This window comes from Hyperolius riggenbachi, chromosome 2 (genome assembly GCF_040937935.1).
Source record: "Hyperolius riggenbachi isolate aHypRig1 chromosome 2, aHypRig1.pri, whole genome shotgun sequence".
In the NCBI taxonomy this organism is placed as follows: Eukaryota; Metazoa; Chordata; class Amphibia; order Anura; family Hyperoliidae; genus Hyperolius; species Hyperolius riggenbachi.
This window is the reverse complement of record NC_090647.1, coordinates 280,461,839-280,488,292: the sequence shown is the minus strand read 5'-3', so window position 1 is coordinate 280,488,292 and position 26,454 is coordinate 280,461,839. Positions and strand designations below refer to the sequence as shown.

Genomic DNA, 26,454 nt, shown 5'->3' with positions numbered 1-26,454 from the left:
CAGATGTGCTGGCTAGCCCAGCTGTCACTTCTCACTTACTTCCCTTGCCTGTCATAGGTAGCTACAGGTGTCCATTAGCATTAGGTAGCCAGAGGTACCTTCTGTATTAAGTAGCTAGTGGTGCCCCTGACTGGAGGGAGAAGTTGTAGTAGAATGCTGAGAGCTGGGTGAGTAACCTCTCATTTATGCTCAGCTCGGGACTCTGCATAGGGAAGGAGTCACTAGGGTGGAGAGTGAGTTGCCTTTCCATCACAGGCGCCTGCCTACATGCCTTATGGTAAATCCGGCCCTGTCCATGGCAGTGGACATAGAGGACAAGGGAATGGGTCCTAGAAGGAATCAATTCACACTGCCCTAGATGCACAACAATGCTTTCACAGTGTATCTGCTCAAGATATGCTGTGGTCTGTGCAGTGTCTATGAGCACTCGTTTACATACGTACCATTTTTGCATGATACAGCAACCTGTCCGGTCCACCTGTTGCTGCTACATTTGGGTTCCACCGCTGCTCCTGCCACCGCTGCTCAGGTCCACTGCAGGGGACAAGAGCTGGTATACAGATCGGAGTCCCAGCAGAAGCATGGAGCTCCCCACTGTATTGCAACAGACCAATGGGAACCCTCCCTTTGAGAGAGGAGCAGCAGTGGTGGACCTGAGATGACAGAAGACAAGTGTGTAAAACAGTGGCAAAACATATGCAGCGACCAGCCTAGTGAGGACAGACATTTCCACTCTCATAGGCTTCCATTGATTCCACCCATTCACTGGTGTCGATGATTATTACCCGTGACGGGCTGAAAAGAGGTCCTGGTGGTGCCGAGAGGTGAGTAATTGCTGCCTGCAACACGCTCTGCTAACAATTACTCTGCAATAGCCAGGGCAATCGGGGGACACAGGCACACCCTCAGCAGAGCCGGTTTAAGACAAGCCTGGGCCCCAAGCAGAGCAATGGCCTTGGGCCCTCTGCTACATTGACTGAAAAAGTGATCAGGCATGTGGATAATCTAAGTCAAGCAGGTGACAGAAGACTGCAGGGGCTTATACTTCCACATAGTGAAAGTATAAAATGAGCGGCTCCATACTATGCATGCGTGAGCGCTCAGGAGTGCATGCACAGTATGGAGCCGCTCATTTTGGGCTTCCAAAGCCTTCTGGTTGCTCCTGTAGGTGGCAAATTTGAATGGGGGACAGCGCTGGAAGAGGAGACCAAGAAAGGAGAGGGAAGGCTCTATAAGATCCTGAGCCGTCCCTCTTCATAGGTATGTGATTTTTTTTTAAAGGATACCAGATGCGAACTAAGTAGGAAATGGGGGGGGGGGGGGGGGTGAGTAGGCATGTGCTGGTAGCTGTCTCTCTGTTCTCCTCTCTGCCCATCCAATCCTACCTAAATGTCCCCAAGCAACCTCTTCACCAAAGTTAGGCATTAGTGCGCAGGCACTGGCCATATAAACAGACAAACCGAGAGCCCAATATAGTGTAGTAGGTATTAGCCCAGGAGGGTTGAAATGACAGGTAAGTATTATACTTACAAACACGGGTTACCGCTGAGGCAACCACTGTATAGGCAGGTGGGGAGTATAGACCTGTCCCCACTCAGGATTAAGATGTCGCTCTCTGTGATAGAAGAAGGAAGGGTATAACACCCTTCCACCAAGGTTGGTTCACTGGACGAAACGATGTACAGAGGCGACAGTAGGATAAAAGATGCTAAAAGGTTAAAACATCTAGGTGGTGGTGGACCAACCAACCTAAAGCAGACACGATGCTGTCGATTAAAGTCAACAAAAATCTATTCACATACTCCAAGGAACACTGCGACGCGTTTCACGGGCACAAACCCGCTTCTTCAGGCATTAAACAATAGGAGTATCTCACAGCTATAGGTCCTGATAGGGCTTGGCACCTCTGTGTGAAGGCACTGGCCAGGCTGCATGCATCCTATGGTGCACGGCCGGGAGCACCCTGCGCATGACATAGTTGTGATGTCATGCTCATGCGCTCCAGGCCGCAGGCGCTGCACCCAGAGGCTGGCGCCTCCTTAGCCTCTGCCCTGCGCACTGCATAATGCTGCGCTAGCTATGCTAAACAATTCAGTGGCTGCAGGAGTATGGAAGACTATGCTTCTTACAGCTAGACTGTATGTAGCCCCATTACTTCAAAACATTTGAGGATTGCACACTTGCTATTAGAAGAATCCATCTGCTTGCATAATTTGCTGAATCCCTCTGCCAACACCACCCACATATTATTGCACTGGATTTGGTAATCCTGGAGTGCTAAGATGAAGCATTTTTGACAGTGTGCAGAATTAGTGCTTCTGTCATAATCAGAGGCTTAGCTAGGGATGGGCAAGGGGGGACATCTGTCCCCGGGTGCTAAATCTGTGGGTCGCTGGACCGAACCGCACCATCCCCCAATGCCACCCAGTCCCTGCAACACTTTTGAAAGAATAAAAAAGCTGCAGATCTTCTCCCCTGCTCTATACTGCTCTCTGCCCACTCCTTATTTACCCCCCCCCCCCCCCCCCCCGCCTCCCTGCATCCCTCATCTCCTTATCATTGATAAAGTAACTACTTTCAGTGCACTTCTTTTTTTTTTTTTTTTGCCCATGATCCAATGCTCCACATATGTCATTTGGCCCCACAGATTCATTATTCAGTTAGTTCAGAGTCCACTTATTGCTAATAGTTTTGGCAAAGAAACATACTCACCCATAATAGGCTACCTGCGTGCCCGCCCAGGTGGTGCAAAAAATGTATTTGTCCCTGGGCGCTGAAAAACCTAGCTACGCCTCTGTTCATAATGGCCCATATGCAATTAACTTTTTCTCTTGTGTTATCTCCTAGGAGATCATTTTCATTTTCTCTTTAAAATAACTTTTTAGCATTTTACAATTGAAACACTAGCCAAACGTTGGTGAAAAAGTACTATTAAAATTATTTTAAGTATTTTCTTGCTTGCTGGTGGTATAAAGGGTATTTTATGGCAAGGTGTGAAGATATCATCTAGGAGAAAACTCAGGAGAAAAAGGGAATTGCATATGGCCCATTAAAGGATACCTGAAGTGAGAGGGATACGGAGGCTGACATATTTGTCTGGCTGTGCTGCTGATCCTCTGCCTCTAATACTTTTAAGTGAAGACCCTGAACAAGCATGCAGTTCAGATATTTGACTTAAAGAGAGTCTGAAGCGAGAATAAATCTCGCTTCAGACCTCATAGTTAGCAGGGACATGTGTGCCCCTGCTAAACCGCCGCTATCGCGCCGCTAAACGGGGGTCCCTCACCTCACAAATCCCCTCCGTGCAGCGGGGGAGCGCTTCCTGGTTGGGGCAGGGCTAACCGCCGCAGCCCTGCCCCACGCGCGTCTGTCAGCGCGTATCTCCGCCTCTCCCCCGCCCCTCTCAGTCTTCCTTCACTGAGAGGGGCGGGGGAGAGGCGGCGACGCAGCGCTGATAGACGTGACTGGAGGCAGGGCTGCAGCCGTTAGCCCTGCCTCCATGAGCGACCAAGTCTGCGACCAAGTGTTGCGGGGGGGGGTTTGGGGGTGAAGGGACCCCCGTTTAGCGGCGCGATAGCGGCGGTTTAGCAGGGGCACACATGCCCCTGCTAACTATGAGCTCTGGAGCGAGATTTATTCTCGCTTCAGAGTCTCTTTGGCTAAGTTCACAGTGGGACGTTAAAGTCGCGCGTTAAAACAGCATTTAACGCAGAATAACTCACTGCAATGAAAAATCAATGCCCTGTTCACAGTGCACACGTTGCGTTGGTGTCTAACGCTGCACGTTAAGTAAAAGTACTGCATGCAGTGCGTTATACACGTTATTATCTGCGTTGGACTGTTTGCACATGCTCAGTAATGACTTGGAAGCATACTTTTCATTGCCTGTATTTTTTACTGTATCTGCTGTATGCGACGGTAAAGCTGCGTTGCCACTTTTTGGGCGCGTTGCGTTGTAAGCTTGCGGTGCGACTTTAACGTGGCATCAAAACGCAACGTCCCACTGTGAATCTAGCCTTTAAGTTTGACTGGATTTGTTGCATGCTTGTTTCAGGTGTATGAGTCAGACACTACTAATGCATGAAAGATCAGCAGGACAGCCAGGCAACTGGTTTTGCTTAATATGTCTATTTATTGACTTTTGTGGCATTTAAGCACTTAGAAATGTGCAAACCTTTTAATAAGGTCACAGTAGGCTGTACTTTCAGCTGACACTTCACACAGCCACTTGCATGGTCCCATTATGATACCTGTCTAGCTGGCTCGGCCTCCTTAGGGCTTCCATGCTGACAGCTCAGTCAGCGGTCTCATTGGCTGTCTGCTGCACAGCTGTTGTCTCTCCTCTGCAACCTAACCATATGCTGCTATCAGGAGCGATTAGATAAATGAGGCGGGATTGACAGATATTCTCTGTTGTGATTGGTCAGTAAAACATGAGACAGTGAAACCCTAGTATGCCTACAGATGTGCTGGTCCACAAATGGCCAGTAGATGGTACTATGCATATGGAAACTTCTACTGTACACATCTAGATAAATACAAGATGCTGCAGTATGATTGTTGTATTCTGTATATGATGAATATTTAATCACAGTAATTTTTTCACCATTTTGGACAGAATGAGGAAGTGTTCATCATCTGTTATATAGTTTTTCTTATGAAGTTATTTTCTTTCACTTTCTTTACTCTGACCTCCTTTAGGGACATTCTTTACTCTGTGATCATGTTAACAGCACAGGAAGTGATGTGAAATTGTGAATGTGCATAACGAGGGTAAAGACTACAATAAAAGCCTCAACTGGGTTTGTACACTTTCACATGCTACAAAGGCCTCAGCTACAGGAGCGAAATTAATCATTTCATTTTAATTTTACTCAGATCTAGGCACTCGTGGTATTATAGTCTAAAAGGGCCAATTTTTGAGGGGGATTCAATAAGTGTAGTAACAAAAACATGGTTCTAAGGCAGGTGTCACACAAGTTCGATTCGCAGAGAAAGTCTAGGACCAGAGTGACCCTTTTCCTGTCCAAATGAGCCTGGTACACACTTTGCATTATGACTGACCAATTTTATCACCTCCTTGTAGTATGAAGGTCAAGAGATATTGAATACTATGAGCAGATTGTGTAGGTAAGGTAAACCCTCATACTACATGGAAGTGATAACATTGGTCAGTGATTGGCCAATCTAAGTTGAATATGTGTACCAGGGGTCAAAAATGACTTGAGTGTTTCCTTTTTGTTTATCATTAAAGCTGAAACCACAAATTTAGTCACAGCTTGACTAATGTGGCCACACATGTAGCTGTAATCATAAAGCAAAATCACTGCTTCCATTGATTAAATAAAAAAATGCATCTATGCAAAATCAAATTATAATCCTAAAACCCTAGTTCAGGCTCATGTTTTTAATGGATGTTGTGTGGAATTTATCATAATTTACAGTGCCCAACATTTCCAGATTGCACACAAACCATTTTAGCACTATACAATATTTTATGATCTGGCTGGCTGTGTTTGCAATGCTCACTTCCTGTGCTAACATCAGATCCTGCTTGACAGGTCTGGACTAAGATACAGTTTATGAACAGTTTATGAATTAAGCTCCGTCCCAAATCCCCATTTCATCAACACCTACAGAAGGTGGTAGGTAGATCCTGTAAGGGCCCTTTTCCACTAGGAAGTGCGAACGCAAGTGCAATCGCACCGCATTTGCAAACGCGCAACCCGAAATGTCCACTCGCCATGATTGCACCTCAAGCCGTAAGGAACTAAGCGCAATCATACTGTAAACTAGGCAGGCTGGCGATTGCGTTTCTGGCAAAAACAAATTGTGCTAATGGAAAATGAGCACCATTATTTTTTTTAACAGTTGAAATTTTTGAGCACCATATTTTACATGTAAATCACGTTGCTGTTGTGATCCGCTTTTTGAAGCAGATCACAGCTACAGGAAAAAGGCCTTAAGGGGGAACCAAGCAATCTTTCCCTGTGAACACAGAGCTTACCCTGCCCATAGGAGATAACAGAGGAAAAGGACGCTCTGGGGAACTCTCTCTCTGTTCGCCCGCATTTGGCTGTGGAAAGTCCTCTGGTTCGGGGCCAACTGCACATGAGTGGCCCTGCCGCAAAAGCGCTACCGCTGCATTTGCCTGGAGAGTGAGACAGTGGGACCATGCCTGGCCGGACTGCACATGCGCCGCCTGGAGGATTTTCCAGGGCCAGTTGCAGGCGAACGGAGAGGTAGAAGAGGGCGCCATGGGAGCTATCAGGCCAGAGGGGGCTAGAGGAAGCCCCAGGTATGTATATTTTATTGCAGGGGCCCCATCTCAGGTACACTCCAAGAAGAACTTTACAGAAAAATAGTAGAAGGGGGAAAAATAAACCAATACATTGCAAAGTGAGAAGTTAAAGAATAGAAGATGGATCAAGAAATTATTGATATTTGCCGTGTACTTTGTGCATGTTGTTTGATTTACAATGAACCTGCAGGTCAGCATATTTACTACTGGTAGACATTTCTCATGGAAAAGGAGGTATCAGCTACTGATTGGAATGAAGTTCAGTGGTGGCGGCGATGGGCTTCCGGATAGTAATAATTTTCAGGTGAGCGGATTAGTAAATTTACTTTTTAATGCCCACTCTGATTTATTTGGACAATAGGCAGACAAGTAATTTATTATTGAGTACACTGAAGATCCTCTTTAATTGCCACTAAAACCAGACTGCCAGGAATTGACGCGTGCAGTGCCTTTAAATTGGGACATGTCTAATAGATGACTTTGTACTTGGGGATACACAGGCTTAATTTGTGCATACCCAGTCCAGATACGCTTGTTAATGGTCAGGAGTGCAGGCAGAAGATGAAGAGGAACCTTGTGGTGCAAGTGTGGTCTCCCCAAGGATCCAGGAAGCCTCTGGACCTCTAACCACACCCATCCACCCCACATTACAGCATTTACTTTATGCTGCCCACTAACCATATAATTTTGATTGCACAATCCTACCAAAGATATCAGGGCTACATTTGCCATAAAATACTATAGGCATGTGCCTACAGTCGCATAATGATGGAAAGGCTTACTCCCTTTCCGAGCGCCTTCCTCACTCCATTCCTATGCAGAGTCCTGATGAAAGCGTAAATGAGAGGTTACTCACCCAGCTCTCTGCATTCCACTGACAAGATCCCCCTTCAATCAGGGGCACCTCTAGCTACTTAATACTGAGGTTCCTCTAGCTACCTGTGTGGCTGGATAGAGTAATGGTTAAGGGCTCTGCCTCTGACACAGGAGACCTGGGTTTGAATCTTGGCTCTTCCTGGTCAGTAAACCAGCACCTATTCAGTAGGAGACCTTGGGCAAGACTCCCTACTGCCTATAGAGTGTGTCCTAGTGGCTGCAGCTCAGGCACTTTGAGTCTGCCAGGAGAAAAGTGTGATATAAATATTCTGTGTCTGTGTCTACCTCATACTTGGGGGCAGGGCAGTTTCTAGGCTAAATTGCACCCAGGGCAAGGGTGAAAAATTGTGCCCCCCACCCCAGTGGACTCGTGAACCCTGATTTTTAAAGGACAGTCGTACAGCCACAGGTCACAAGTAGATCTGCCTACTTACTAGTGACCAGTTGCTCATCCAGGAGGAAGCAGGAACCAGGAAAAACACACAGGTGAAGAGAGCCCGGAAATCCGACTCCTCCATGGGCGCTGTGCACTGACAGCCTGCAGTACCGCTACAGGAAATCAGGTGTCATCACGCGGTGGTGACGTGATGAAGACTTGACGTCTGACGCAGTCAGCCTAGGAGGAGTCAAGGAAAGTGATTGCACTGGTAATCTTATTTCTTCTTCCATTTGGCTGCACCGTGTGTCGCCAGCTCCCTAGTGGTTATGTCCTTCTGCCTGCGCTCCCCTTCTTCTACTAGCCGGTCTGCGCCCACGGCGGTCACCCTGCCCGCACTGCCCAAGAAACGGCCCTGCTTGGGGGCACCTCTAGCTACTTAATATCGAGGGTACTTCTGACTACCTAATACTAAGGGGCACCTGCAGCTACCTATGACTGGCAAGGGAAGTAAGGGAGAAGTGAAAGCTGGGACAGCCAGCACACTTACGGTGCCGTTTGGTGGGGGTTTGTAGGTTCATGGCAAGGCGAAGTCCAGGACATCTGTGCCTGTGAGGTAAATCCGGGCCTGAAAGATATGTATCATGTGGGAAAACAGACTGCAAGGGCTGGAAAACAGACTGCAAGGGCTGGAAACCAGTACATGTGCTTTGTGGAAGCACAAATTGCCCAATTGCAGACCTGTGTGATTTCCAGGAATGCGATTTGGCTACTGTAACCACTGATGCAATCACTCTAGTACCACTACTAAACTACTGCAAGCAGTGTTTTTCAATAGCTCAGAGATCGCAACGCTGCTAGGGCTATCAACTCCATCAGGGTCCACTGGCAAATCACTTTGCCAATCACCGACTATTGGTAAACGCTGCCTAAGTGGGTCTCAGGACTCCCAGCCCTTAGATTGTGTACTAGTCATAGCTCATACCTCCCAACTTTTTGAGATAAAAAGAGGATACTTAAGCCACACCCCTGATCACGCCCCGTCACACCACTAGTCTCGCATACGATAAAGATTTCATAAGAAAAATTTGTTGTTTTATAAATCAAACTACACGGGTCCTTTCTATCCTGGTTCATTTTCCTTCATATTAACATTTTACAATTAGGAATATACCAATTTAAAGGATGGGGATAAGGTTTCAAGTCAAATACATTTTTTAGTAGAGAATTATATATATTTAAATAGAAAGAGGGACAAAGTCCTGAAAGAGGGACAAATGAGGAGGAAAGAGGGACAGAGGGAATGGGCTCCCAAAGAGGGACTGTCCCTCCATAAGAGGAATAGTTAGGAGCTATGATAGCTTGTGGCCACCTAAAATCCAGATGTCTAATCTACTTATTTATTTTTTACAATAATTGAAAAGGCAGATGTTCACAGAAGCCAAGGAAGTAGTGGTATTTTCTAAGTAATCTGCAGCACTGAACTCCTTTCCTCTGAAAATGATCTGAAGGGAATGTTAGCTGTATAGCTCGCTTATACAAAACGCCACCTGTAGGCCAGCAAGTAGAATGCACGTCTGTGGGGATGCGAAGGACGCCGTTGAAATTGAGCAATGTGAAGAAAATGGGCCGTGGCTAGCTCCAACCAATGACTTCAGTGTTGCTAGGCTCTAGCTACTACGTATAGGTGGATCAAGGTGTCACTTATTAGAGAGCTGGTTCGGTTGTTCTGTATTAAACTGCAATAGAGCTCAAATGCAGATCTGGCTGGAAAGTGACTTTAGCTGGCTGACCATTTCCACCCGGGACACTATATAACGTCTCGCTGGGCTCAGTAAGTGGCAGAAGCTGCGTGCTGCTAGAGGCTCTCTCCCTGCGTGTGTGTTTATGTGTGTGTGTATATGTGTGTGTGTATATGTGTGTGTGTATATGTAGATACGTATGTATGTGGACAGCACTGGCGCTGTACGTGTTGTCGTGCAGCACTGCTCTGTCTGCTGTCACATATCTCGCTGGGGAAGTGTGTGAGAGCTGACAGCCAGGACAACATGCGCACATGAGAGTGGCGCTCCGCTCCCGTGGCCTCTGCGGATAAAAAATGTCAACCTGATGCAAAGGCTGTGCGTCAGATGTGAGGCTGGCAGGAGGGAGCTTCCTGCCTGGACATGAGCGCCAGTGTACAGGGGAGTCTGCAGCAGGTCCTCATGGAGGCTGTGCTAGTGTCTGGCTGCCCACTCTGCTAGCCATGAACTTATGGTTTCCTGTATGTACTGTACACGTACCAGCCTAGCTGGCGCACATTGTCCTGGCTCTCTGCAGTAAACAGAGTTTCTCTTGTGCGTGATACTGAAGTGCACATCATAAAGGTGTCCACTACCGGTACCATTTTCTGATTAGATAAATGTCATCAGAAATAAAAATGCATTAATTTTTTTTTTTAAACTATCATTGAATCAATCTGTATTTGCTATCAATCACAACCGATGACAAAAAACGTTTTTCCGATCGACTGAAATGATCGTTGAACGATCACCATTAGAATTGTTCACAAGTTGATTTTGGACATCAACAAGGTTTATAGCCTGCCAGTCCTATCACATTTATCTGATTGATTGGGAGATTGCTCGCTTACAATTTGTACAGTTAGTTGGCACCTTTAGTTTGCTGTATTGGTCTTGTTAGTGGTTTTGCAGTTAGGTGGGACATATCATACATACCAGTTCACACAGATATGAGGAATGAGTTTGACCATTGCAGTCTTTCTCAATGGCTTGATTGTCATGTTAAAGTATACAAGTACAGTTTTCCAGGAAAAAAGTAATAGTATGTTTTCAGTATTCCCATAAGGTAATATTGATTGGGACACTTTGAAGACCAAAATGTTTGCACTTTTAATTCTCTAAGATCAATCAAATGCAATCATTTCACATAAAAGGGAATTTGGATCTTTTTAAAAAACATAATTTTAACCATTCTGGTGGTAATTTTCCATTCTTTTATGAGTGTTTTAAAATAAATAGATATGGAAGATTGCATTAAAATGTTTGTCTGTGACCAGCTTTAAAAATTCCTTGTATTTCCAAAATCTTACGACCCCCTACAATTATATTGTGAATGAGCCTTGCATTTGCTCAGTAAGCAGTGTTGACACACAGTGCATTCTTGCTTGACAAGTGATAAGCTAGTCAGGCTTGTTCTGTTTACATTGGATTTCAGTCAGTATGTCAGTAGAGCCAGGCAGGGCTCATTTTGAAAGGACAGGAGGTATGGTGAAGGTTGCTAAATAGCAGCATCCATGTGACTGCCTTATTTACCAACACATGAAAAGGAGGAGACTTCCTCACTTACTGCTCTGGCCTCAAGGCGGAAAATGGATTGTGTGAGTCTGTCTCTTGAAGCACTATAGCTTTGCTTATGTGAAACTGGCTGTTATCACATTTGTTTTGTGTCCTTGGTTCAGAGAATAAATACATAGCTGGCCAAGCTAATCTATAGCTGTCCCGGGACACAGTCACAAATGCAATATTTGCTTATTTTCTCTAATATATCATTAACTAAACACATCGTTTCAGATTATATCTGCTGGAACAATCAGATTTTCCTGTATCTGTTCATTGTGTAGGTCTGCATGGTTGAAAATAATCTGAATGGATTATGAAATGTTAACATGAGCCCTAACTCTGTTTGAGGCGGTTTTGCAACGTAAAAAATGACAAACATATGACCCTGCGGTAGAGTGCGCCGACAGTCATATGCATAGCACCACCCCCCGCTCAGTGATGTCACTGAGATTCTTTGTGTTTCCCATCTGTCCGAGCATGCGGGCCGCGATGCACCACACTCTGTCGTTTACACTACGTGAGTCGTCCATAGACTTACATTACCCCAACCACTGTGCCTTAAAGTAAACTGGAAGAAAAAAAAAAAGAATTTAACTTACCTAGGGCTTCTCCCAGCCGCCTGCAGCAGTCCTGTCCTGCGCTGGGACAAAATTATCCATCGGTCTCCTGCCGTGGCTCACTTTCGGTCTGTCAGTCGGCAGCCACTGCGCTTGCACGTCCCTGGCCATGTGTGTCCTCTTTCCCATTCCCATCGACAGGAGCGTCCTGTGCAGGTCCAGTACGGGGTTTTTTCCTACTGTGGTTGTGCAGGATGCTTCTGGTCAGGAGTGTGAATGAGGACGTGCGCGGCCAGTTGTCATGGACTTGAAAGCCAGCGATAACGAAAGTGAGTCGCGGCAGGGGACTGGAAGATCTTTAAGTACCGGCGCAGGACAGGACGGCTGCAGGGGGCTGTGAGAAGCCCAAGGTAAGTTAAATGCTTAACTTATTTTTTTTTTTTTCCAGTTTACAGGTTTCCTTTGAGTGTGGTTCTTGCGGTAATGCACTATTGCCCTTACATCAGATACTTCCGCCTCACTGCAAGAGGCTGCAATAACTGGGAAAGTCTCCATAGACTTTCATTGCTTATGCGACCCCTTGCAGCAAAAATAGGATAACACAACGCAGGTTTAACCTGCATTTGTAAAGGGGGGCCTGAACATTCTATGTAAACCAATCTAAGGCCTTGTTTACATAATAAATCGCCAGTGCTATTGCAAATGCTGAGTGATTTATTGAGCTTTTTTTTTAAGCGCCTTTCCCTGCGCCTTGCGCTTACAAAAGTGCTTTTCTAAGTGCTTGCGCTGAGCGATTTATTTTTTTTTACTTCCTGACGTCAGTGAATCAACCCCTAGGTCCGCTACCTTGCCATTTGCCAGGGCAGGCAACATCAGTCCAACAGACATGCAGGAGGGCACAAGTTTTCCTACCGGTCTGTTTGTTTTATCTGGGTTTGTTCATTGTGTTTCCAAGTTCAAGTCCGTACTAGTTTGTGAGAAGAGTCCAAGACAGTGAAGGTGCCTGATCAAGCTGAGAAAGGGGAGGGCCATGCCAGAGGCTTACAATGTAAAGGGTGGGAGTAAGAGACACAATAGGTGTTGTTGAGAGGGTACTCAGCAGCGAGTCGGGCTGAAATTTGTGCGCCGCCATAGGCCGTAATGTGAATTAAGACTATAGTGGCGCTCTGTCAGTAATTTGGGCATTGGCAAAAGATAAAGCAGCTTAATTTGGTAATTGGAGGTACTGCAATGTTCCTCCAGAGCAGTACAGCATATCCATTCCATTATATTTGGCTATGCTACTATCTGGATCCAGCATCGTTTGAGCTGAGCCAGAAAATGACAGAGCCTGCCAGTCGGGGGAGGGGAGGTTGAAGGCCAGATCAAGGTGTCATGGCGGGCTCTGTCTTTTACTTTAGGTACTCCTGAAGGCTTGTACTGATCTTGATGGTCTGACATAAGTGTTTGTGATTTGATCAGGTAAGAACTTTCTGTACAGGTGTACTCTGACCTTTTAAAGCTTTACCAGTTTGGGGGGGGGGGGAGGGGGGGGAGATAGGGAATAGCAGTTAAATCTGTTGTGTTAAAAAAAAAAAAAAAAAAAAAAATCGTTGTTCTTATTTCTGACCACTGCTGTCTGAGGAAAGTCCTTGAAATAGTGGTTGTATCCCACATAGCTGCAGTGCATACGATGTAAACACTTCTGAGGTTGGTTCAAAGTGCAGCCATATGTTTGTGTCTGCTGATATGAGAAAGCACCTTATTCTTCAGGGCTGGTTTCTATCAGATATGCATGCATTAAGGTGTGTCATGTTGTCAAGTGTTGCGTTTTTAGAACAGACTGACAGGAGTGGGAAAAGAGGCCTGTGTGCACCAGAATGCAGGACTTTCCAAAGTGCTTCTGGTATGAATGAGCACCAATAAAGTCCAGGTTCAAATGTAATCTTTTACATCTGAATGTTGTTTAAAAATAGTCAGGCATAACAAGTTTTGTCTGTGTAGAGAGGGGAAGGGGGAATTCTACCTAAAATAATTGAAATTAGCACATAGTTTCTATCATATCCATGTGACCAAGTTCAGAGTATTTAGAACTAACTGGTTGTGAGCAGACAGTGCCAGTTGCTTAGGATGTGCATATAAGGGACACTAGTGAATGCTGGGAGTTTCCTTTTTTTTTTTTTTACATTTTCCATTGTGTTTGTTTTTCAAAACTTTTTTTATATGCACAATTGACTATTTTAATTTCTGTTAGAAGCATATAAAAAGTGTTTGAACCAGACTTTAAAGCCAACATGTGACTTAAACAACAAAAACCAAAAAAAGTGAGATACTTACCTCAGTAGTGGGAATCTAGATGCTTCAAAAAGTTCTCAATCCTTCTTGAGTCCACCTCCTCGCCAAAACATATATTTTTTTTTTTTTTTATATATATATATATATATTTTTTTAATTCATGGCCATGCTCCCGTCTGTGTATAAGCACGGCTGCACTGACGGCCCACCCCTGCATAGAGGAAAAGGCAGTGCACAAGTGTTCTGTGCTACTCTACAGGTGCAGGCCACCAGTGTGCCCATGTACAGAGGGGAGGGCAGCCATGTTACTTATCCAACATATACAGTATTGTGGATAAGGGCTTCAACGGTGAGGTCAACAGGGGTGGAGGGACCTCTGGACTATTCCAGAGGCTTCCCACTATTCAGGTAAATATCTCATTCGTTTTCTCTAAATTTTGTTTCAGCTACACTTTTTTTTAAATTAGATTTAGTCTTCACTTTTTGGTTCCATCAGAAAATTCAAACCTATAGGGAGATTCAGAAGGTAGATGGCACACAATGGGCTGAGCACTGTACCTGGATTCCACAAACCACCCAGGTGCTCACAGCATAAAGATTCACCTCCTAGTAGTAAAGAAGACAGCGCTGGGCACTCCAGGTGAATGCTTAAGGGTTTATTCCATCAGGTACAAGGTAGACAATACAGGCATTACATGGGAGTACAAAGAATTCTGACAGCCGTTTCACGGGCTATTTGGCCGCTTCCTCAGAGTCTCTGAGGAAAGAGTCTCTGAGGAAGCGGGCAAATTGCCCATGAAACGTCTGTCAGACTTCTTTCTACTCCCATGTAATGCCTGTATTGTCTACCATTCATGTAGCCTGAAAATGGATCAATCAAATTTCACCTTGGCAGGAATTGCTTGCATCTCATTGACCATCCCTGCTCCATATACATGTCATAGGATTTAAAGGTTCTGATAGTATCAAGATTTCTTTCAATAAGGCCCAGAAAGCCCCCTACAGAATACCAGATAATGTATAAAATAAAAATACAGGTAGATGGGTTGTATTTCACGTATGAATGGCATAAAAGGCTACAGGCTACTTTAAAAAATGTTAAGGCAAGTCTTAACAGTAAAAAATATACTTGACATGTTTCCAGCTTGAAGGACCACTATTGCAAAATATTTTCACTTACTGTAGGTAGTAGAAATCTGACAGATTTTGGACCAGTGCATCTTTTTAAAGTGGACCTGAACTCTTGCACAGGACAGAAGGAAACCGTAGAGCAGGAGTCTCAAACTCAATTTACCTGGGGGCCGCAGGAGACAAAGTCAGGATGAGGCTGGGCCGCATAAGGAATTTCACAATCGCAGCGCATCTCTGCCTCTGCCTGCCCCTCTCACTCTTTCTTCACAGAGAGGGGCGGGGAGAGGCGGTGATCCGTGTGGCAATTGATGTCAGGAGGGGCAGAGCTGAAGCTGAAAGCTCTGCCCCTTCCAGGAAATGCTGGCGGATTGCCCCCCGGGCGATTTGGGGCGGTTTGCAGCCCTTGTTTAGCGGTGGATTGCTTGGGAGCACTGAAGCAAACTATAAGGAAGCTTTTGCCGGCGAGGGCCACAAAATATTGTATTGAGGGCCGCAAATGGCCCGCGGGCCACGAGTTTGAGACCCCTGCCGTAGAGAAATGCACCCTGATTGTATTTGGAGAGTTAAGCCTGGTAATTTGACCCCCCCCCCCTGTTTCACATGACTGCCTATAGCAGATAAGCCTATTTGAAAGCACAGGCTGTAAACAATATGTCTGCTTCCATGATTTAGAAAGTAGAAACTGTGCACATTTATTTTAGGATTTGTATCAGCTATAACAAATACACGTTTTTTGTTTAAAGGTTATTATGCGGTTGTGTATCTTTTAGAGCAGAGGAGAGTTCTGAGTTCAGGTCCACTTTAACTTCTCAGGATTTTTTTTTTTTTTCCCCAAAAGTACTTGCTGAACAGCAGCAGCTCAGTTCAACTGCTACAATAGTGCACAAATGAGGTTGTTGTTTTTTTTTGTATTTCTTTTTAGTTTTTTCTTTTTTAAAGAGAATCTGTATTGTTAAAATTGCACAAAAGTAAACATACCAGTGCGTTAGGGGACATCTCCTATTACCCTCTGTCACAATTTTGCCGCTCCTCGCCGCATTAAAAGTGGTTAAAAACAGTTTTAAAAAGTTTGTTTATAAACAAACAAAATGGCCACCAAAACAGGAAGTAGGTTGATGTACAGTATGTCCACACATAGAAAATACATCCATACACAAGCAGGCTGTATACACCCTTCCTTTTGAATCTCAAGAGATCATTTGTGTGTTTCTTTCCCCCTGCAGCTATCTTCCACTGAAGTGTCAGGCTGTTTCTTCCTGCAGAGTGCAGACAGCTGTGCCTGTATGTAATTCCTCAGTATGTGAAAGCCCAGCCAGCTCAGAGGAGGATTTATCCAGTTGGAAAAGATGAGAGAAGAGAGAAGCTGCTCTAATCTAAATAATACACAGGCAGTGTGCATAGAGGGGCCTGGATGGGGGAGATGCATCACAGAACCACAACACTGAAGAACTTGGCAGCCTTCCAGACATAGGCCTGACAAGTCTGACAAGAGAGATATAAGTTGATTTATTACAGAGATGGTGATAGTAGAACATGCTGCAGTAAGCCAGAACACATTAGAATAGCTTTTGGAACTTGTAGGATGATAAAAAACAGGATGCAATTTTTGTTACGGAGTCTCTTTAAAGAATGAAGAAAATACTGAAAAATGCCCAAAAGAAGATGGACTAGTCTAAAACCTGTCAATCTTTTTACTACCTACTGTAAAGTGACAGTGACAAAGGAGTCATTTATAGTATATTTTACTTTGCGACAAATATACATCGCTTTCCAACCCTAGGTAATTTTTTTTTATTAAAAAGTAGAGGATTTTCTACATTTAAAATATCTTCCATTTATTCACCAATAACTTTATCACTGCTTATGACACCTTAGTAATAAAAGCTTCGTTTTTTTTTCCTAGTAGAAACTAGACTTTTGTTGGGTCTTTTTTTTTTTTTCTCAGGAATTATTGTATTTTCTATGCATTTCAGGGAAAAAGAAGGGAAAAAAGTACACAATTTCTCAGTTTTCACCTATTACTATTTTTAAAATCAATTGTACAGTACTACTGTAGATAATAAACCCTAATTAATCCTGACTATTTACCTCATTTATTATAACACTTACATTTTATGTTGCTACAATGTATAGTGATGATATTCAATTTTGTAATAAAGGTAGGCTCTGGTAGAAAAAAAAATGGGTAATTCCAAAGGGTTGAGTAGGGAAAAGGGAGAACAGAACACAAAATGCACAGTGAGGCTTGTACCTTTCTCTCCAAGTTTGCTTGAAAAGCATACTAAGATCGTTTAGACTATTTTATTGTATACTTTCGCAGGCCACATTCACAGTGGTCTGGTGTAAAGCCAGAAACCCACTAGGAGCGATTTTCTGAGCGCTTTGATTTGAAAACGCTTGCTAATGGAGTGCTATGGGTGTGATCCCACTTGAGTGATGTGATTTTATAAAAATCATCCATAGCATTGCATTAGCGTGAGATTTCCAAATCACTAGAGATTAGAAATCGCTGCTAGTGGGTTTCTGGCCTAACTGCTGCTTTGTTACATGGCTTACCGCACTACAATGCACCACCTATGCGCCGATCGCAGTGTGGCGGTTGCATTGGGGTATTGTAACGTTACTGCTAAACATGCGTCAACAGTAAAAGTGAAGCATACTTTCCATTAACTGCTTGCTTCACTGTACATGGCACAACAAGCAGATCATTTGCAGCGCCACTTTTCCAGTCTGTTAGGTCCCTGCCATCACGAGGAACACAATAGCCCCTGTGAACATGGCCTTGGTGGAAAGTAGAAGCAGGAGGGCACACTAAGGCCCAACTCACATTGGACACAAAAAAAGTCTGTTTAGTGGGCCATAACAGAACGGAGCCTAAAGGTGCGTACACACATGCGACTATAATCGTTTGAAACGATCGTTCCCCGATCCTTTCAAACGACGATCGTTTGAAAAAAAGCAGCCAACGACCATTAAGTCTAACGACGGACGAGCTAGATCGTTCAAAACTAATGATCTAGCTTGGCGTATTTTTCCCAACTATGATCGTTTGCAAAAGTAGTACATCGTTGGAAACGATCGTTCGTACTAGGCTTGACATGCGCATTTCACTATTTCTCTATGAAACTTTTCATTTTTATGCGCAGGCGCAATAGTTACTTTTACGTGATGTAACGTTCCTTCTAAGGATCAGATCGTTACACACCTTTTAAAACTAACTTTACTTAGGTCGTTCTTTCATCAATTAAAAGTTCGTTCGTCGTTGACAACGAACGATCGTTGTCGCATGTGTGTACGTAGCTTTAGGCTAGGTTCACAGTGCTCAGTTGCATTGCAGAAAAATTCTGCAAGTCAACTTACTGCCCATACAGTTCTATGGGGCTGTTCACAGTAATTGATTGCGTTATTCTAACTTGCTGCATGCAGGCTTTGCAGTAAAGTCTATGTCCTGTCTCAGTTGCAGTTCACACACATTTCAACACTTCAACACGTGTGTTATGCAACTGACCACTGTGAATCCAGCCTAACGGAGGTGAATGGATCCTATGGTAATCAACAGGTTCCATTTACTTTGCTCCGTTCTAATGGACCCGTTACGCCGAATGGACCACAAGTTTGGGTTTGCAGCAATTTTATTTTTATTTATTTCCTCCCCTGAACAGACAGATGCCTTGCATTGACCGCACGGTAACAGAACAGAGGGTCATGGAGGGAAAACTGATGCCTTTAACCTTCCTGGCGGTATGATAAATGCGGCTGCGCGGCCGCGGGAGGGTTTCTTTCAAATTATTTTTTTTTTAGCATGTAGTTAGCCTAGCGCTAGCTACATGCTCCCCCCCCCCCCCCTCCCTGCGGTGTCCCCCCCCCCCCCCCGTACCTACCGATCGGCGCCGCTTGCCCATAAGGAAATCCCATTCTGAACGGGATTTCCTAGAGGGCTTCCCCGTCGCCATGGCAACGAACGGGGTGACGTCGCCGACGTCGTGACGTCACAGGGAATCCCGATCCACCCCATAGAGCAGCCTGGCCGCGATTGGCCAGGCTGCGCAAGGGGTATGCGGGGGGGGGCCTGTTTCCGCAGCGCATCGGCGGCGGGCGGCGGCGATAAGACCAAACACGCAGCTAGCAAAGTGCTAGCTGCGTGTTTGAAAAAAAAATTATGTAAATCGGCCCAGCAGGGCCTGAACGACACCCTCCGGCGGCTTACCCCGTGTCACAGGGTTACCGCCAAGGAGGTTGAAAACTGATCTGTTCCACACACGTTTTTACATGGATCAATTTTCCATCCGTGCCAGTGCGAACCGGGCCTCAACTTTAGAGTACAAAAAGAATATAATGTATGTATTCTTAAAAACGCAATCGCTCTACAAAGCGGTTTTGTCAGCGTTTTGTGTTTTTCCTATACCTCCCATTATAGCAAAAACGCCCTGAAATGGGTCAAGCACTGCTTTTGAAAGCTGACAGAGCATGGAACGCTTTAGTCTGAACTACACTATAGCACAACATGGTGTAACCGCTTTCTGTGCGTTTTAGAAAAAATGCCTGCACTTAAAGGGACTCCGAGCAGTGCAGAAACTATGGAAAGATGCATATCATTTTAAAGCTCTCTTTCTCCTCTTTCCAATGATATATATAAACCACCACCCTACGCCTTTTAGTTTTCGATATTTTCGCGATTGAAATTGCCGCGATTTCGATCGCGAAAATAGAGAAAACTAAAAGGTGTAGGGCGACGATTTAGGTGTCGTCAGAAAGAGGAGAAAGAGAGCTTTAAAATGATATCCATCAAGCCATAGTTATATTGTATTACACAGGGCGACACTTTCCCCAGTGTCAGCAGCTCCATTCTGCTGAATGCAGCTGCTGACTTTGACAAAAAGTCGCCCTGTGTAATACAATATAACTATGGCTATAAATCGTTGCCCTGCGCCTTTTAGTTTTCTCTATTTTCGCGATCGAAATCGCGGCCGCGGCAATTTCAATCGCGAAAATAGCGAAAACTAAAAGGCGTGGGGTGGCGGTTTATATATCATTGGAAAGAAGAGAAAGAGAGCTTTAAAATGATGTGCATCTTTCCATAGTTTCTGCACTGCTCGGAGTCCCTTTAAATTTTTCAAAAAAAACGCCTCTAATGTGAACAAAGCCTAAGGGTTTGTTCACACTATGGCCTAGTGCACACCGGAGCGTTTCCGCTGCTGTTTGCGATCTGCTTGCGGGTGCGGATCCGCTAGGGTAATGTATTTCAATGGGCTGGTGCACACCAGAGCGGGAGGCGTTTTGCAGAAACTCATACTCCTGGGCTGCTGCAGATTTTGGATTGCGGATGCGTTTCTGCCTCAATGTTAAGTATAGGAAAACTGCAAACCGCTCTGAAAAACGGCACTTCAGAGCGGTTTGCCAGGCGTTTTTTGTTACAGTAGCTGTTCAGTAACAGCTTTACTGTAACAATACATGAAATCTACTATACCAAAACCGCTACACAAAACCGCAAAACGCTAGCTGAAACGCTGCAGAAAAATAATAAAAAGCGTTTCAAAATCTGCTAGCATTTTGCGGATCTGCTAGCGTTTTTTGGTGTGCACCAGGCCTACAAGAGCTTTTTAAGCGCTACTGATTTTGAAAAGCTCTTGCTAATGCAATGCTAGGGGAGAATTTTACTAAATTGCATCGCTAAAGTGTGAACACACACATAGGATAACATAGCAAGTGCTTTTAAAATTACTTAGGCCTGGTGCACACCAGAGGAGTTTTTCTGAGCGGTTTGAGTTTTTAAATCTGCTGCTAAGGTTATCCTATGTGTCTGTGCACACTGGTGCAATGAGATTTTGTAAAAGACCCCATAGCATTACATTGGGAAGAGCTTTTAGAGGTTTCAAAAGCTCTTCCCAATGTAATGCTATGGGTTTTTTTTTTACAAAACCTCATTACTCCAGTGTGCACAGACACATAGGATAACATTAGCAGCAGATTCAAGGCTGGTTTCACAGTGGGACGTTACAGGCGCACGTTAGAGCAGCCTGTAAGGGCTCATTTCCACTATCGCGAATTCGCATGCGTTTTTCGCATGCAAATTCGCATAGCAATACAAGTGAATGGGACTGTTTCCACTTGTCAGGATTCCTTTGCGTTTTTCTGTGCAGAAAAAATTCGCATGGCAGAGCCATCAGAATTCGCATACCGCATACCGCTATGCGAATCGCATACAATGCATTTAATAGGAAATTCGCATGAGGTTTGGGTATGCGAATTTTCATGCGAATTTTCATGCGAATTCGCACAGAAACAATGGAAAAGCACACCAGCACTGCCATGGTTAAATTCGCATACATCGTCATCCATGCGAATTCGCGTGCGAATACGCATGAAAATTCGCATGGACCCGCATGCGAATTTCGCATCTGCATGCGAATTTTTACCGCGGCGATTCGCACCGCACAAGTGGAAATGCAGCCTAACGCACCTCACCGCACAGCAATGAAAAATCAATGGGCCGTTCACAGTGCCCACGTTGCGTTACACAGTAACGCTGCGCCATTACACAACGTACTGCATGCAGTACTTTGTAAGCAGCAGAGCCGCGTTAGACTGCTTGGACATGCGCAGTAATGTTGGGGAGGAGCGGAGAGCGGCCAAGCACATGGCTAATTAATATTCACTGCACTCAGTGACGTGCAGTGTTTACTTCCTGGAGCGGCAGCTCTGTGCGGCGATTGGCCGGGCGGGACCATGTGATGCCGCATGCGTCCAAGAGTGCACATCACGGCATCACGGACGCCAGAGTGAGCTGCACAACGCGGCTCACTCTGACGTCCACCTTAGAGAGCACCAGGCGTTGCGTTAGGGGCACGTTATGCGACCATAACGTCCCCTAAAACGCAACGTCCTGGTGTGAAACCAGCCTTAAAACTCAAAACGCTCAGAAAAACTCCTCTGGTGTGCACCAGGCCTAAGTGCTTAGAAAAGCTCTTGTAGTGTGAACAAGCCCTAATAGATTTTCCTGAAAACTGGGCCCTGATCAGTAATACAATACACATGCATTGCTCATTTTTAGCTCCATTTATAATATTGACTTGTCAACTCCAGTTGGCACATAAAATGCTGGCTGTTCACTGTTTGAAAAATGTGATTCTTTTGTTTCTCTTCTCTCGACTTCACTGCCAAATATCTCTGTTCAGACCTTATTAGTGGTTTAGCAAACTAGTGAAGTCATTTCTTCGTGTAAATACTGTGAGTCAGTGCCAGTGTTTTTAAAACAGAACTAAAATCAGTAATGCAAATCTATTGTGTTATTGATCATAACCTCATTTTATGCACACAAGTATAAGTACACTCAGGGCTAGTTCACAGTGCACAAGCTGCGGTAAAGAATAATTCTGTCTCCACTCACTGCCCACACAATTCTGTGGGCTTGTTCACATCTCTGCATTATTCTAACTCGCGCATTTAGGCTTTGAATTAACGTCTATATCCAGCCTCCATTGCAGCTCACACACATTTTAACATGATATTTAACTTTTTCAGGCAGAGAAAGAAAAAAGGAACACAGCATAGTTAGTGTGCTAGGCACTCTACATACAAATGTCTATCTCTTCATGTCACGTCACCTCGGGTATCCTTTAAGCTCTGTACACACTCTCAATTGCGTCATTATAAAAAGAGTGTTCCACGACGGTTTGCAACAAATGAACATCAGCGCACATTTGAATTCCCTGACCGCACAATGATGGTCAACCAATCAGATTGTTAGCATAATTGCCAAACGGAGGACCCAGAAGTGCATAACTAGCCACACATGAGTTGTGAGAATGGAGCAATCCCTTATTGTTCAATATGAACATCTAACATCGATTATTGTCTGCATCGATCTGCCGGGATGGATTGGTCTAGCTGGGGTAAAAGTGCCCAAAGGTATGTTAGCCCCATATCATCAGCTCATTTTGGGTGATGGTTGAGTCTGTGTATGGAGCTATAAGTTATATATGTTACGGCCAGAACCCGAAGTCTGGCCACTTCGGGTTCTGGCCGGTCAGAATGCGAAGTGGCCGGCTCATGCGGCCAAAGTAAGAAACGTCTATGAATTTCGGACTTTGGCCGGCCAGAACGCGTTGTGACTTAACATGGCCGGCCATGTCCCGAAGCTCACCTCTCCCCACTGCTGCCAGCTCAGCTGCAGTTCCCCGCTGTCTCACTGCTGCTGCCGCCACCTTCCCCGTAGTCATCCTCCTCCTCACTCCTCTCCTGCATGGACCCGGGGCTGGCCTGTATGCTGCCGGCTGCAGCCTTCGTTCTCCAACTTTTCCCCGCTCAGCCGCTCCATCTATCCCCGCTCTGCTCAGCGGCAGCGCTCTTTAAGTACGTGCTGTGTCCCTGGCTGCTGCCACCTTCCCCGAAGTCCTCCTCTCACTTCTCCTGCAGGGACCAGGGGCTGACCTGTATGCTGCCGGCTGCAGCTGATTCCACCTCCGCCCTCACAGCTCTCCACGTCGTGGACCTGAACTCTTGGACAGGGTAAAAGGAAAACATAGAAAAGCACCCTGTATGTATTTAGAGAGTTTCACCTGTCTAATTTAGAGAGTTTAGCCTGTCTAATTCCCCTTCCTCTGTCACTAATCACGCGCCCCCCCCATCCAGCAAAGCGCCCACAGCCATGCAAAGCCCCCTAGCAAAGCACCCACAGCCATGCACAGCCCCCTAGCAAAGTACACACAGGCATGCAAAGCACCCAGCACACACCCCCAGCCATGCACAGCACCCAGAAAAGCCCCCCAGCCATGCATCCCCCCCCCCCTCATCTTTGACTAATCACCACTGTAATTTGATCTCTCCTCTGTGTCACCTGACTGCCACAGCAGAACAGCTAATTTAAAAGCACAGGATGTTAACAATATGTCTGCTCCCAAGAAAGCAGGATGAAGGCACATTGCAGATTTATTGCAGGATTTGTATCGGCTGTAACTAAGAAATGCTTTTCTTAAAAAAAAGATTATTGTGCTGTATCTTTCAGAGCGTTTTGGACTTTGGCCGACTGACTTTGGCTGTTTCTAGAACTGGCCGGCCAATGTCAGAAATTCCCAGCATTTTGGACTTTGGCCGACATCTAATCGGCCAGTTCTAGAAACGGCCGGCCAATTCTAGAATTGGCCGATTTCTGGTTTTGGCCGTAACATATACACACCATCGATCCCTGCTGCCCAGCAGGGATTGGGAGCAATCCCACTGGCTGTCAAAGCAGTTTGTCAAAGCAGGTGATTTGTGCACCGGCCGCATAGTGCCTGAGTTTGGCGCCGCTACAGCAGCAGTGTTATAGTCCCCAACCTACTTGTGGGTAACTTGGGGTTCCAGCGATTGGTGGACCCCAAATTACTTCTCCCTCTGTGTTGCTATGACTTGGAGGGGGAATGGTATTTAATGCCACCAGGAATTTGAGCGGCAGCAGGTTGAGCCGTCATTCAGCTCACCCTGCGTCTAACTCACCGACAGCGTACATATACGTACGCCAGTTCAGGGTGCAATGCTGCACAGATGCATTACTGTACTATCTTGCAGGCTAGTGAGGCATCTGATAATGAAGAGGAGGGGTGGAGGGACAATGTGCAGTGCATGACAGAGTGGCTACCCTTGAGCTGGGAATGCTCTGGCATCAGGTGTTGCTAATAATGCATTACAATTTATCAGCCATATTTGGAGTTCAGGTACATTATATCTGAACCTTATACGCCGACATTTTGTGTTAGAACTGAACTACTGCTGCCGCTAACAAACTTCTGCCTCTATTTGGAGTTGGGCTACATAGTAACCAAGCTCTTTAAACCACTGCAGCTATTTCTGCTGTTTGCGGTGCACCGACACTACCTCCACCTCCGATAATAGCCATAGTTGGGCTAAATGGGCTAGATTCACTAAACATACAGCGCTCAAACAGCGCGGGTTAATACAAGTAAGCACACAGTACATGCTGTCCTGTCAGCATAGTGTGCGCTCTTAACTTAGGCATGATCCTTTGAAGTGACGTGCGATGTGATGGTAGTGTGACTGTGATACTTCACTAGCGTGGACGCTACTACATTAATTAGAGTAGTAGTAGCAGTTGCACTAGTGAAGTATCGTGGTCGTGCTACCATCATATCACACAGAGTAAGTTAAGGCTGCATTTCCACTTGTGCGGTGCGAATCGCCGCGGTAAAAATTCGCATGCGGATGCGAAATTCGCATGCGGGTCTAACGAATTTTCATGCGAATTCGCATGTGAATTCGCATGGATGACGATGTATGCGAATTTAGCCATGGCAGTGCTGGTGTGCTTTTCCATTGTTTCTATGCGAATTCGCATGAAAATTCGCATACACAAACCTCATGCGAATTTCCTATTATATACATTGTATGCGATTCGCATAGCGGTATGCGAATTCTGATGGCTCTGCCATGCGAATTTTTTCTGAACAGTAAAACGCAAAGGAATCCTGACAAGTGGAAACAGTCCCATTCACTTGTATTGCTATGCGAATTTTCATGCGAAAAACGCATGCGAATTCGCTATAGTGGAAATGAGCCCTAAGAGTGCACTATGCATAACGTGTGCTTGCTTGCACTGCTTGAGTGCGGTATGTTTAGTGAATCTAGTTACTATATAATAACCAAACTCCAGCGCACCGTTTGTCCAGTCTGTGCCATAATAGCCGCAGTTTACATTAAGGCCTATAGGGGTGCCCAGGTTTCCAGTTGCGCTATGGGCCCAAGTTGCCAGTTTCCTATTTTTCCCACATCATTTCAGGATTGCTTTACTACTTTCCTGCTGTTCTGATTCCTGTCTATCTACCTTCTTCCTCTACTCTTTCCATATGATCAGCTTCAACAGCCTAGCGGTAGTCTGTTCCATAGAATGATGTGTACAGCACTGGAGGATGGACACATCAGGACCAAAGTGGCTATGGGGAGGCTACCTTGCATGTAAGAGCATGAGGGATGACCTGCAGTTTTTAGAAAGTGGGCTACTCTGATAAAGGCTAAGGGCCTGTTTTCGCTTCATGCATTTTGATACGATTTTCAGAATGGCGACAATTTTTTCACTTTTGCCGACACCAGTGCAGTACTATAAATCAAGTTTTTGAGCATTTGCGTAAGGTCCGTGGGGAAAACGTGTACAAAAACGTGGTGCTATGGGATTTTCTTGCAATTTCCCTGTGGTGTTTTTTCCTCCTGTAATTGGATTAATTTTTTTTTAACAGACAAGCAAATTAACTTTGTGAAGGGAATACACCATGAGATTTTTTTTTTTTTTGGCATATAGATGATTCGATAATTTCCGATCTGATTTCTGATCATTTTTCTGATCGATTTTCTCATAGAAGTGGATAAACGATCGGAAAACAGATTGGAAACACAATTGGAAAATCAATTGGACAGTAAACCTGCTGAACAATCTCATTGTGTATTCCCACCATTACAGTCAAACAAGGTAAGGACAATTGACAATCTTACACATGGCGTAGAGTATTTTATGACAGAACTTCCCATACCCCATTTCCCTGTTTTAATGTTATTTCCTTCACCAAAGCACTCAAAAATCCAAAATGCAAGGGCAAATTCAAGAATTGCAGA

General features: G+C 45.1%; 1 protein-coding gene across 1 annotated transcript in view; it reads left to right on the top strand.

Moving 5' to 3' along the window:
* Positions 1-9,225: 9,225 nt before the first annotated feature.
* The window catches only part of YPEL2 (yippee like 2), a 101,116-nt gene continuing 83,887 nt past the window's right edge, over positions 9,226-26,454 (top strand). The window contains exon 1 of the mRNA XM_068268773.1: positions 9,226-9,387. The gene's annotated coding sequence lies outside the window, so the exon portion shown is untranslated. The remainder of the gene's footprint in view (positions 9,388-26,454) is intronic.